This window comes from Prenolepis imparis, unplaced genomic scaffold (assembly GCF_030444845.1).
Source record: "Prenolepis imparis isolate NDT839.2.m4 unplaced genomic scaffold, iyPreImpa1.0 SCAF_10, whole genome shotgun sequence".
Lineage (NCBI taxonomy): Eukaryota > Metazoa > Arthropoda > Insecta > Hymenoptera > Formicidae > Prenolepis > Prenolepis imparis.
This window is the reverse complement of record NW_028141168.1, coordinates 590,970-604,598: the sequence shown is the minus strand read 5'-3', so window position 1 is coordinate 604,598 and position 13,629 is coordinate 590,970. Positions and strand designations below refer to the sequence as shown.

General features: G+C 43.0%; 1 pseudogene across 1 annotated transcript; it reads right to left on the bottom strand.

The window, feature by feature from the left end:
* Positions 1-1,245: 1,245 nt before the first annotated feature.
* LOC145941876 (uncharacterized) lies at positions 1,246-2,289 on the bottom strand (annotated as a pseudogene). Its single transcript, XR_014426245.1, has 3 exons — positions 1,996-2,289; positions 1,474-1,636; positions 1,246-1,378 (listed from the first exon to the last, which is right to left on the bottom strand). The product of XR_014426245.1 is annotated as an uncharacterized LOC145941876 (transcript).
* Positions 2,290-13,629: the final 11,340 nt, after the last annotated feature.

Sequence of the window (13,629 nt, the reverse complement as noted above, 5' to 3'; positions counted from 1 at the left end):
GAAAAACGTTTAACATACATAATATACACAACAAAATAGCAAATATTTTTTTTTCTAGAAAACATTTTAATCACAGTTTAATATAATAATTATAAAATTAAAATCACAATAAATATATGTATTATCTTTGTATAGTAAGAAAAATGTTTTCTTTAACTGTATTTTATATATATGTATAATAAAATATTTAATAATGTTACTTTTGTAATATTTTTAAAACTAAAATAAAATTTTGTATCACAGATTATATATGATTTTCATAATGTGACCCTTCACTTGAGATTTTTCAGGTTCCATTATTTTTTTCAGTTGACATGCCACTGCTCTTGCAAAAATTTCATCTTCATCTTTTACATCATACGATACATTTTGAGATTTGTTTTCCAAATGTGATGAAACTACTGATGTTAATTTTAAAAAAGATTCTTCCATTTTATCTGCTGAGGGTGAGCGTTTAATTTTTTTCATAAATCTTTTTGGCCGTTTGGGTGAAATATCTGACGAAGAGTCAAGATATCCTTGATTCAATTCAGATAAAATTTTTCTGTTAGATGATTTTGAATGTGTTGAAACTGGTGTGTCGGATCTGGAATGTAGTGATAGTTTTGAATGTGAAGAAACTAGTTTTTCATTTTGCAAACCTGTTTCTAAATCTTCTAATAAAGAAACTTCATTATCACTTGCATTTGGACTATGCAATAAGAGACAATCATCATCATTCTGAAATGATTCTAAAGAAAATGAATGAAGAGAATAAAAGTGTGTAAATAATAAGTGTGTGTAATAATAATTTATAAAACTAGGTACATACGATGCTAGATTGTGTTGACGATTTTGCTGGAGTTACGTAATAGAACAAGTGCTATTTGTTTTCTCGCATTTTGTGCCATGAATGCAGCCTTGATAGTAAGTATAGCAATCCAGCATCGTGTGTATCTGGCTGAAGAAATGGTTTAAGTAGCTTACTATTTTTATTTGACTCGGCTATATTTCTTTGGTAATTATTATCACTGGTAATTATTCTCTGGTAATTATTATCACTAAATGAAGATGTGAGATCTGAGTGAAAATAAGAATTAGGTGCACAAGATATTGAACTTTGAGAATTAGGTGCACAAGATACTGAATTTCTAGAAGCTACTGTTACTTTCGTAGTCTTTGACATTGGTTTGTTAATTATATCATGTTCATTATACAATCGGATCTGATTTTGTGATATATTTGATCCTATAATTAAAATTATATTTAAAATAATAATCCATACAGACAATAATTTCTAAATGAATATAACAATTTTTTATTAGCTGTGCTAAATATAAACTCACCTATCTTTTGTATTGATTCATTTGGATATTTGGAAGTCAAATTTGTTATAGATCTAAATAAAAAAATTTTAATAATTCAAGAATTAAGAATTAAATAAATGTTTCACAAATATAAAATAACCGTAAGAATTTGACTTTAGAAACTTACTTCCTACTTTTAACAAATTTTTTCAAAAAATTCATTTGTTCATACAAATGAAATGTTGGTCTGGAAGTACTTCCACTTCCACTCCTTGTTTCCATTTCTTGTAGTTTTTTTTCACGCGAATATCATTCACGCAGCCTTGTCCATCTTATTTGACAATTTGAACCTAGAGAAAAAATACAATAATTAATTTATTTAATGTATATATTATATTTAAAAAATAAACGTTTCCCTGATAGTAAAATCTGTTGAAAAACAATTTGTTACAAAAAAAACAACAATTACACACAATGTCTGTAATTGGCTATTAACGCAATTAACTGTCTTTTTAATGACTATTTTGACAGATTTTTTTTCTGTTAAAATATATAATTACTAAGAAGTAATAATAAGAAAATTTAGGTAGCTAATTAATGTAATTTGTCATCATTTATTTGACGTCAAACTTATGATAAATAATGTCAACTTGCTATTTGGGAAATTAATACATTATAAACATAATATTAATAAAAATGTATTTTATACCTGTTGTGTTTAAAATTCTTCCTATTTCTTCCCAGGAATTGTTTTTTTTATTTACATCCTTAAAATCTTTGCATTCTTTATTGTAAAGATGTGGATATCCTTTAACAAGGTCCACCAATAATGAATCACCCTCTTTTGCACTCTCATCAGTGTTTGCACAAAACATGCTATCATCAAATTGTCTTAATGAATAAGTATTATGATCCATAATTAAAATCTATTAACTATTTCACAAATAACTTTCCTTTCTTTGAGGTTAGCAATGACTGATTGTAGAGAGTCTTCTCTCTAGGACATTCGTGATTGATTTTGATTGGCTGTACATAAACCATATGCATAAGAATTTCATTCTTATGGAATTTTTCATTTCTTATGTTATGCTTATGCCTATGTCTATGCTATGTTATGTAAATCAATATGGCGACTAAATACTCGATGCTCATTGGTCCAGGCGGTCTTATGTTATGCATATGCAGCTATGTCAATTTGTGTGTGATGGCCTTAACGTGTATGTGATATGTGACATGTGACATAGGTTAAGTATGCGGTTAGCTCGTTTTTATTTATTATAAGAGAATCCAGCTAGAGGGTCATAATCGATAGAAGAAGAAGATGAGATTTATAAGAATCAAGTAATTATTTTATTTTATATTTCTTATAACAATATTAACAATTATATTCTTATGAAAAAATAATAGGATGGTTACGTAACAAGAAAATAGTTATTATTATATTATTATGAAAAAAATATAGTATATCACATATAAGTAGTATTGCATATCACATGTATGTAGTATATTGCATATCACATGTATCGTTACCATTTTATTTTACTATTTCTTTCATAATAATAACTACTTCCATGCTACGCTATCATCCTACTATTTCTTTTATAAGTACATAATTATTGATGTAAAATAAGGAAGCGAATAAAAGCTAATAATAATAAATAATGTATAGATAATCATAGCACTATTATGAGTGCTATGAGCTATCAAAAAATACATCTTTACGTTATTTATTATTATTAGCTTTTATTATTCGGTTCCTTATTTTATATCAATAATTATATACTTATGAAAGAAATAGTAGGATGGTAGCGTAGCATGAAAGTAGTTATTATTATGAAAGAAATAGTAAAATGGTAACGTAACAAGAAAGTAGTTGCAAATATCATTATATAAATATGTATTCAAGAAAGAAATAGAAGGATCTACATTTTGCAATGTATACTACATACATGTGATATGCAATACTACTTATATGTGATGTTCTATATTTCTTTCAAAATAATAACTACTTTCTTGTTACGCTGCCATCCTATGCTACTATTTCTTTCATACGTTGTAACGGTCGCTTTCGCGAGCTCGGACAGGTCAGTCGGGATCAGGGCTCGAGAAAGGGTGAGACACGAACGCGGTATTGGTGTAACAAATAAACGTCTTTATTTTGTAATCGTGTGAGTGTATGCTATGTACAAGTGTGCGTGTGGGTGTGTGTATATTCGCGTGTGTGTATGTGTATAGATAGTTGAACGCACGGTGCGTCGGGCGGTGCGACGTGTCGGCGCGCGGTAGCACGGACGCGGCGCAACGCGGCGCGCGCAAGCGCGAGGCGCGAGAGAGCGGCGGCTCTCTTCGATATCTCGAAGAGAGCGCAATCGAACGGCGCGCGTAGCAAGCGGTCGCTTTGTCGGCGGGCTTACGCGCCCGTGATTTATTCCGGAACGCGACGGTCGGCGTGTCACGGCCGTCCGTATGGGGTGCGGAGGGGGGAACGCACTGACGGTCGAGAACCCTCGACGGAGGCGGCGGAGCTCCATCCGCTGACGTCAGCGCGCTTTTTGCGGGGCGCGGTCGGAACCCCGGACTCCCGAGAATATCTCGGGGGAGACAGAGGACACACTACCTCGAAGTCGGGGGACGGTGGAAGCGGAAGCCGGAAGTTCGGAGCACGGAGATTATCTCCGCAGAGGCAGCGTACTCGTCTACCTCGGGCTCTTTATTTCGGGCGGAAAGAGTCTCCGAAACGACGGAGTCGGAACGGTATCTGAGAGAGCTCTTATCGCGAGCTCTCTTTTTATACGGATCGAGTAACGGGATCGGAGGCTAGATCGAAGGAGAGGGAGTAGGGGTGATACGACTCGGTTTATTTCGGCGCGCGTCGGGCGTTTTCGTGAAACCGTATTTAACGGTTTGATTAATTGTGGCGCTCAGCGCCTGCTGCCCTGCCCGGCCGGTGTTCGCCGGGCGCAGCCTTCCGACGGGTGGACGGTCAGGAACGATGCGGGGGGGCATCGTTACATCACCCCCTCCTAGAAGTGCCTGAATTTCACTAATCAGCGGATTCGGCGGTGGTAGCGAAGTTCGCCGCGTCGCGAGAACCGTAATATCCAGTAGCCGTGTTCGGCTGACCGGAACTTGTAGCGGCGGGATACGTAGACCGCGAAATGCGGTACCTCCACCACTACTCCGGGTGCGACCTGGTACGGAATCGGCGGGGGGGTTACGGGTCCGGTCGGCATCTGTAGCGTCGGTCGTGTTGCCGTGGTACTCTCCGGAGGGGCCGGCTGGCGTGCTGGTCGTTTCGGCAGCGGCGGTGGTTGCTGCATGAGCATTTCTCGTTTTTTGCGGTTCGCGTAGTCGGAGCGCTGGATCACGGTGCCTACTCGAGGCGGCCGTGGCGGTGCCGGTTCAGCGGGTTGTGGAGTAACGGCGGTCGACGTCTCCCTTGCGTTTTCGGAAGAGTCTCCCAGTAACTCGTTGATAGCTGCGATTATATCTCTCTCCATGTTGTCTGTTCGATATGAGATCTCGAATGACAGTGAGCTCGTTATTGCTCTTCGTTGTCCTCGTCCTCTTCGTTCGTATCATTGTTATTGTTGTCGAATGCGGTGTCACCGTGATTGTTAGTGTTGTCGAGTTCGGTGTCCTCGTTCGCCGTTAGCGAGTTATCGTTATTTTTATTTTGAGCGGCAGGCTTCAAATCTTGCACGTGTATATGCCGATACCATTTCCCGCGCGCGCTCTTTAAATCGAAAATGACGGGGGAGACGACTCTTTGTACGGTGAGTGGTCCGACGTATCTTGGCGCCAATTTGGCATTGAATGCATTCGCTTTGTTTGATAGCGGGTGCTGGCGTTTCCATACGGTGTCGCCGACCGCAGGTTTCCACGGACGGCGTCGTAGGTTGTAATAACGTTCCTGTCGTTGGAACGCTCGGGCCAAGTGTATCCGCACTAATTGGTAGGCATCGGCGAGATTTTGCGCGACGGTATCAGGTGTATCGGTAACGAAGGACCGGTGATCGGCGGGTGCGGGCCTCACTAGTTCTCGCCCTAGATTTAGGTAGGCGGGCGTGTATCCCGTGGCGTCGTGGTAGGCGGTGTTATAGCCGAATTGTAGCTCAGGAATCCGAACGTCCCAATCTCGGTGGTCTTGCCTGACGTATTCGGTCACCATTGTTTTGACGACGCGGTTCGTGCGCTCCACCGGGTTACAATGTGGAGCGCGACGCCAAGTGCGTTGAGTCGAGCAGTCAATTGGGTGGAGATCAATTGAGTCCCGTTGTCCGAGATGATCCGTTCGGGTCGTCCGTGGCGGAGAATGATGCGCGTTGTTAGAGCGTCGGTGACGGCGCCGGCGGTTGCCTTGCGGAGCGGCGCCAGCTCTACCCACTTCGTGAAGCGATCCTGCATCACGAAGAGCCAGGTGTGACCGGATCGCGATCTGGATAGCGGGCCCACAAGATCGATGGTGACCTGCTCCCAAGGGCGATCGACATTCGTGGCGTGCATGCGCCCTGCCGGTTTTTGTTGGAAGGCCTTGTGAGCCATGCACGTTTTGCACTGGCGGACGTAAGTCGCAATTTCGCGCAACATACCGGGCCAATAAAACTCGGCGGCGATACGTGCCGTGGTTTTGGCTATCCCCAGGTGTCCGGCGGTCGGTGCGTCATGAAGTTGTTGCAGTATCTCGGGCCGCTGGTCTTTCGGGACGCAGCGCTTCCATTGTCGGTCGGCGGGTTCGTCCTTGAAGTCCAATGAGTGGAGGATGTGGCGGTATAATGCCCCGTCGTCTATTCGGTAATCTGGCAGGGCGGTGGGGTTTTGGGACACCGTGGCGTGAATCCGGCGATACCAGGCGCAACGCGTGGGTCGAAGGGCGCATACTTCAGGGCATCTGGAGAGCGCGTCAGCCACGCGATTCAGTTTTCCGCGACGGTATTTCACTTCGAACTCATACTGTTGGAGTTCGAAAACCCAACGGCCTAATCGTCCGGTCGGAGAGTCTAGTCGTTGTAGCCACTTGAGTGACTGATGATCGGTCACTACCGTAAACGCATACCCCTCCAGATACCCCTTCATACGCTGGATACCCCAGACAATTGCGAGGCATTCCAATTCGGTGGCGCTATAATTACGCTCGGCGCTACTGAGGGTGCGACTTGCATACGCGATAACCCGCTCGCCTTCCTCAAAGAATTGAGTCAGAACGGCCCCAAGGCCGTTGACACTGGCGTCCGTTTGCAGGTAGAATCGTCGGGAAAAGTCGGGGCACGCGAGCACGGGCGCGGCGATCAGTTTACTCTTCAAACTGCGGAACGCGTTCTCTTCCTCCTTCTCCCATCGCCATCGGGCGTTTTTCCGCGTGAGGTGCGTCAGCGGTGCGGCGACGGTCGAGAAATCGTTCACAAAACGCCGATATCATGAGGCAATGCCCAAAAACTGTCGGACTTGGCGTATGGTTCGCGGCGCGGGCCAGTTAGCGATCGCGCTGACCTTCTCCGGATCGGTCCGGATACCCCGTCGGTCAACCACATGGCCGAGGTATTTGAGCTGGTCGACACAAAATCGACACTTCTCGGGGTTCAGTCGCAATCGAGCTTCGCGTAGCCGACGGAAAACCTCGGTGAGCAGCGCGAGATGTTCCTCAAACGTCCGACTGATGACTATAATGTCGTCGAGATACACGAACACGTGGGGTTCGAGCTCGGGCCCCAAGACCGTGTCCAGAAGTCGTTGGAAGGTGGCCGGCGCGGAGTGCAACCCGAAAGGCATCACTCGGAACTGCATTAGCCCTCGACCCGGAATGGTAAATGCGGTAATAGGCCGACTTTCGGGCGTGAGGGGCACTTGCCAGTAACCGTTCTTGAGGTCAAGCGTGGTGAGGTAGCGGGCACCTCGGAGTTTATCGAGCGTTGCGGTAATCTGTGGTAACGGGTACGCGTCTTTCTCGGTGACCTCGTTGACACGACGAAAATCGATGCAAAATCGATGATTCCCGTCCTTTTTCCGAACGACGACGATGGGGGAGCTCCACGCGCTCTTCGCGGGCTCGATCACGCCCGCTTCTTCCATCTTGACTACTTCGGCGTCGATGACGGCCTGCATCGCGGGGTTACGCGGACGGTACCGTTGCTTAATTGGCGTCGCGTCTTTCAGCCGGATTTGATGTTGCGCGAGAGTGGTGGGTCCGCGTACGTTATCAAATAGCGCGAGTTCGTGCTGCAAAAACTTCGCGAGGCGTTGGTCTTCGGCGGGGTTGCACGGCGCGAGGCCGCTGGTCGAGTCACATTTCGGAACGTGCTGACATCGGATAGCGCGGGGCGGCGTGATGGTGATCCCGAGTTTCCCCCATAAATCGACGCCAATGAGAACGGCGCTGTCAAGCGTCGGCAAGATGGTGAATTCGTGTCGGTAGCTGCGGCCGCGAACTCTAAACGGGAAGGTCACGGATCCGGGCACCTCCACGTGAGTCCCGTCGGCCAGTTGTACTTGGCCGGCATTCGGTCGCTCGGTATATCCTTTGGCGCGGACGGCATCGGCGATGGCCGTATTTATGAAGGACACCTCGGCCCCGGAATCTAACAAGGCCGTGAAGGGCCTCCCGTGTATGCGGACGGTAATGTGTGGTCGCGGCGCGAAAATCACGTCGCGGTGGTTGCCTCGGGTCGAGCGTCGGTCCGTGCGGCCTCGGCCCCCTGGCCGTTTCCCGTTTTCGGTGGGTGGCATTGGGCAGTGAGTACGCCGTCGCGTCCGCATTGCGAACAGAACTTCTTAGCGGGGCGCTTGCAATTAAACCGGGTGTGCCCTCGTTGTTTGCATCGCTAGCAGCATTCGTCGCGATTGTACACGGCGGCTACGGCGGGGCTCGCCGCGGCTTTTCCGTTCGTTCGGAAATTGTTCCGTTGGAGTTCGATATCCTCATATTCCGCAGCGCGTTCGTGTAACTCGGACAAGGTCACGATGTCATCTATCCGTATGTAGAGTTTATAATCCGGATGCATGTTATCATATATACGCTCGAGCTGCTCATCGCGGGAAAATCCGCCGGCGCGGCGCATCAGCGTCATCATTACCATGACGTACGTCGCGAATTTCTCTCCCGGTTTTTGGCGCTGTTCCATAAGTTCTCGGCGGAACGTGGCCTTGTATCGACGCGGTAAAAAATGAGCGGTGAAATCGCGCTCAAAGTCGCCCCAATCACGCCATTCTTCGCGTGTATTTCGGTACCATAATAAAACGTCGCCTCGTAATAATTCGGGTAACGCCTTAAGTAATTGCCGCCCGGTGTAGCCGTATCCGGCATTTAATTCGCTAACTCGCTCGAGGAAGGCGACGGGGTCGCGCCCATCGAAGTGGCACCCCCACTTTCGAATTTGGTTGATGATTTTCGCATCATCAGGCGGAGCGGGTCCCGTACGCCCGCCCCCTGGGGGCGGCGTCGGCGGTATTATGTGCATCGCGGGCGGGAGTTCGCCCCCTTCGGCTTCAGGGTACGGAAACTCGTCGGGGTGTTCATCGATATGACGACTCATCCGTCTGCGTAACTCGTCTAGAGTACCGGTCGCGTCGAGGCCGGCCGATGCAATAATAGCGCTAAGTTGCGCTTTCGGTAATATGTAGATCCACGATTTCGGCATCGTGCGTTTTCCGGTAGCGAGAAAGGGTTCGTGTCTCACAGCGGTCGGAACGGTCCCTGTTCGGGCGCCAAATGTAACGGTCGCTTTCGCGAGCTCGGACAGGTCAGTCGGGATCAGGGCTCGAGAAAGGGTGAGACACGAACGCGGTATTGGTGGAAATAAACGTCTTTATTTTGTAATCGTGTGAGTGTATGCTATGTACAAGTGTGCGTGTGGGTGTGTGTATATTCGCGTGTGTGTATGTGTATAGATAGTTGAACGCACGGTGCGTCGGGCGGTGCGACGTGTCGGCGCGCGGTAGCACGGACGCGGCGCGACGCGGCGCGCGCAAGCGCGAGGCGCGAGAGAGCGGCGGCTCTCTTCGATATCTCGAAGAGAGCGCAATCGAACGGTGCGCGTAGCAAGCGGTCGCTTTGTCGGCGGGCTTACGCGGCCCGTGATTTATTCCGGAACGCGACGGTCGGCGTGTCACGGCATTCCGTATGGGGTGCGGAGGGGGGAACGCACTGACGGTCGAGAACCCTCGACGGAGGCGGCGGAGCTCCACCCGCTGACGTCAGCGCGCTTTTTGCGGGGCGCGGTCGAAACCCCGGACTCCCGAGAATATCTCGGGGGAGACAGAGGACACTCTACCTCGAAGTCGGGGGACGGTGGAAGCGGAAGCCGGAAGTTCGGAGCACGGAGATTATCTCCGCAGAGGCAGCGTACTCGTCTACCTCGGGCTCTTTATTTCGGACGGAAAGAGTCTCCGATACGACGGAGTCGGAACGGTATCTGAGAGAGCTCTTATCGCGAGCTCTCTTTTTATACGGATCGAGTAATGGGATCGGAGGCTGGATCGAAGGACAGGGAGTAGGGGTGATACGACTCGGTTTATTTCGGCGCGCGTCGGGCGTTTTCGTGAAACCGTATTTAACGGTTTGATTAATTGTGGCGCTCAGCGCCTGCTGCCCTGCCCGGCCGGTGTTCGCCGGGCGCAGCCTTTCGACGGGTGGACGGTCGGGAACGATGCGGGGGAGCATCGTTACAACGTATATAATTATTAATATAAAATATGATTTAAATATGTTTTACATTACAGATACAGAATGAGGACATTGTAATCTTTTGAAATAGTACTAGAGTTGCTCAAAAAGTAATGCCCTACATTGTTTTTTCAGAATATTTATTCAACAATTTATACACAATATACATGGTAATCTCAATCAACTTCTATTGCTTTATGCCAGTACGATACATTATATGTATTTACTTGGCTTTACTGTACCAACTTTTGTCCTTTCCACGTAACCATGTTTTCACATTTGAATCACGCTCTCTTCATCTTCCAAACCGTATTTCGCGAAGTGCATTTAATTAAGTGGTTCAAAAAGTTAAATATTGGAAGCTATCGCTAAACTGTGTTAAACATATAATTTAAAGATCTCTGCGAAACAAGATTGGGAAGATGATGAGGGGATGATTGAAGCTGTGATGACATGGTTACGTAGAAAAAACAAGAGTTGATACAGTAAAGGCATACATATACTTGTATCGTGCTGGTATAAGGTTCTAGAAGTTGATTGAGATTATATTAAAAAATAATATATATTTAAAAAGAAGAAATATCCATGTATGTTTAAAAACATTTCAAACCTGTTTAATAAATAGTTCCTGAAAAAAATGGCATTATTTGAGCAACCCTAGTAAATCTAAATCATATACAAAAATGAATGATATCCCTATAAAAACTTACCTTTAAAAAAAAAGTAAAAAAAGGCGCCTAGTATGGGCACGCCAGTAGTGAAAAATTACCCATTGCAAACCCATGTGTAGAATCGTATGAAAAATTACTCATTGCAAACCCATGTAGAATTGTAGTATAAAAAATTACCTATTGCAAACCCATGTAGAATCATATGAAAAATTATCCATTGCAAACTCATGTAGATCGTACTACAAAAGTAATGATATAAAAAAAATTGCGCGCCAAGTGAAAGTAGAAACTTTTGTACCAGTGGAAAATTTAAGTTGCAAACCTATAGAGTCGTATAATGAACCAGTGAAAAATTTAAGTTGCAAACCCATGTAGAATAGTATAAAAATTAAAAAATTATTAAAATTAATACGAATAAAAAAAAATTAAAAAATTTTAATTAAAAAAACTAGGCACTGCTAAATTAAACAATATGCTAAAATTAATTTTGAAATTTAGCAGTGCCTAGTTTTTTTAATTAAAATTTTTTAATTTTTTTTTATTCGTATTAATTTTAATAATTTTTTAATTTTTATACTATTCTACATGGGTTTGCAACTTAAATGACGCCTTATTAATGATGAGCCCTTTTATTTTATATTTCGCTGTTGGTGGAGAACTTTCCTGTAAAAAAGAACAAATTTCTTTTGTTCGTATATCTTTATAGAAGTAACAACATTAATAACGTCGTTTTCTTCCTTATTAAAATTTAAATCATGGTTATCTGATAAATGCTTGCTCATTCTATCAGATATTTTATAATAGATAGATATCTTTTTTTCACAAAGTGTGCATTGCATACAATTTTTTTGGTCACTATAAATACAATTTTTTTCCCAATCTAATTTATTTCTCAATTCCATAGTATGTCTTGTTCTCAAGTGCTCCTTTAAATGAGTGTCATCTTTAATTATTGAAAATTCTCATTCATACAAAGAACAACATGTAATATTTTCGTTCTTTTGGCAATAGAGTAATTCGTTTTCTTCCTTATTAAAATTTAAATCATGGTCATCTGTTAAATGCTTGTTCATTCTATCAGATATTTTATAATAGATAGATATCTTTGTTTCACAAAGTGTGCATTGCATACAATTTTTTTGTCACTATAAATAAAATTTTTTTCCCAATCTATTTTATTTCTCAATTCCACGTTAGTATGTCTTGTTCTTAAATGCTCTTTTAAGTGAGTGGTATCTGGTAATATATATATATATATATATATATGTATATATATATATATATATACATATTAATACTTACTATTTTATTTGTTTTCATAATTAAATTATATGTTTAAAATGTTCTAACATTTTTTTGGTATCATAGTTTCCAAATTTTGTAGGGCAACTACTACATTGCCAAAATTTGTCATTTTTAAAAATTTTGTTTTTAATAAATAAATAGTCGTTTTCTTCCTTATTAAAATTTAAATTATGGTCATCTGATAAATGCTTGTCCATTCTATCAGATATTTTATAATAGATAGATATCTCTTTTTTACAAAGTGTGCATTGCATAACATTTTTTTCGTCACTATCAATAAAATTTTTTTCCTAATCCTTTTTATTTTTCAGATCTACATTAGTATGCCTTGTTCTTAAATGCTTTTTTAAATGAGTGGCATCTTTAATTAATGCAAATTCTTGTTTACACCAAGAACAATATGTAATATTTTCGTTCTTTTGGCAAAAATAATTCCATTTCCAAGATATTAATTTTTTGAAATTGCCATATCCTGAGAGAGGAAGAGAGAGAGAGAGGGGGAGAGAGAGAAGGAGAGAGAGGGGGGAGAGGGAGAGAAAGCTATATTTATTAAGCGCTCTGGGATAAATCCCCTCAAGCGCACAGACTACAATAATTGACACAGTCAATAAATGTTACATACTTGATAGTTTAGAGTATTATAATAAATGTATGATGTAGTGGAAGCATATATGTAAAGTATAGAGCATAAATAGTATAGTAGAAAGTGTAGTAGATGTAATATAGTAGAGGCATATATTAAATTTGAAGATCATAAAGATCATAGACAGAACCAAATATTTTGGGTCAGCAAGTGCATTAGTATGTTAGCATTTCGAAAGCAGACAGTTACTTATTAAAGTCTCCATTCTATCATTGAGGCATGCTAGAGAGTGTTCGCATTTTATACATTAATTGATATATAGTTATGAAGATTGATTGAGCAAATGCGCATAGAGTTCCTGTTTAAAGACAGTTAACGATTCCCCGAACAGATAAAGGCAGACCATTCCACAGCCTAATAGACGCAACTCTGAAGGAGCGTTTGAACAACTCTGTCCTACATTGCGGCTGTACTAAAGTGTCAGTGGAAGCTCTAGTTAGTCGCTCCGATGCAGGAGTCCTGTAAGAGAGATTCGAGTAGAGATAGTCAGGTTGTTTTTTCCGCAATATGTTAAATAGTAGGCATCCCACGAAGTAGTTCCTACGTTGACCAACTTTAAGCCAGTGTAGCCTCTCATAATACGGTGTTATACGAACATCCGCTCTCGCATTGAAGATGAATCGTATGCAAGCATTTAGAGCCTTGTAGAGTCTCCTATCATGCTCCGCCGTCATATCAGTAAAGGCAACACATCCATAATCTAGGTGCGGTTGTATCAGGGACGTAACAAGTCTAGTTCTCAGTGTTTCAGAAAATAGATGTTTGCACAGTTTTAGCTGGTAAAGAACCGAATGAACTTTATTTGTAGTCTTGGTGACCTGCTTCTCCCACGACAGCGTGTTTGTAATGATCACTCCAAGGTACTTTACCGATGTCGAGAATTTAGTCATAGACTTATCCACCTTTACTCCAGGGAGAACACTCAAGTCGATTTTGTTGATGAATCTTGAGGTTCCAAGGATAATTGCCTGTGTTTTGTCGGCATTCAGTAGGAGTCCATTAGCCACAGACCAGTCAACTATGGCTTCAATATCCTCGTTCACTCTGCTGATAGCGTCCATCAAA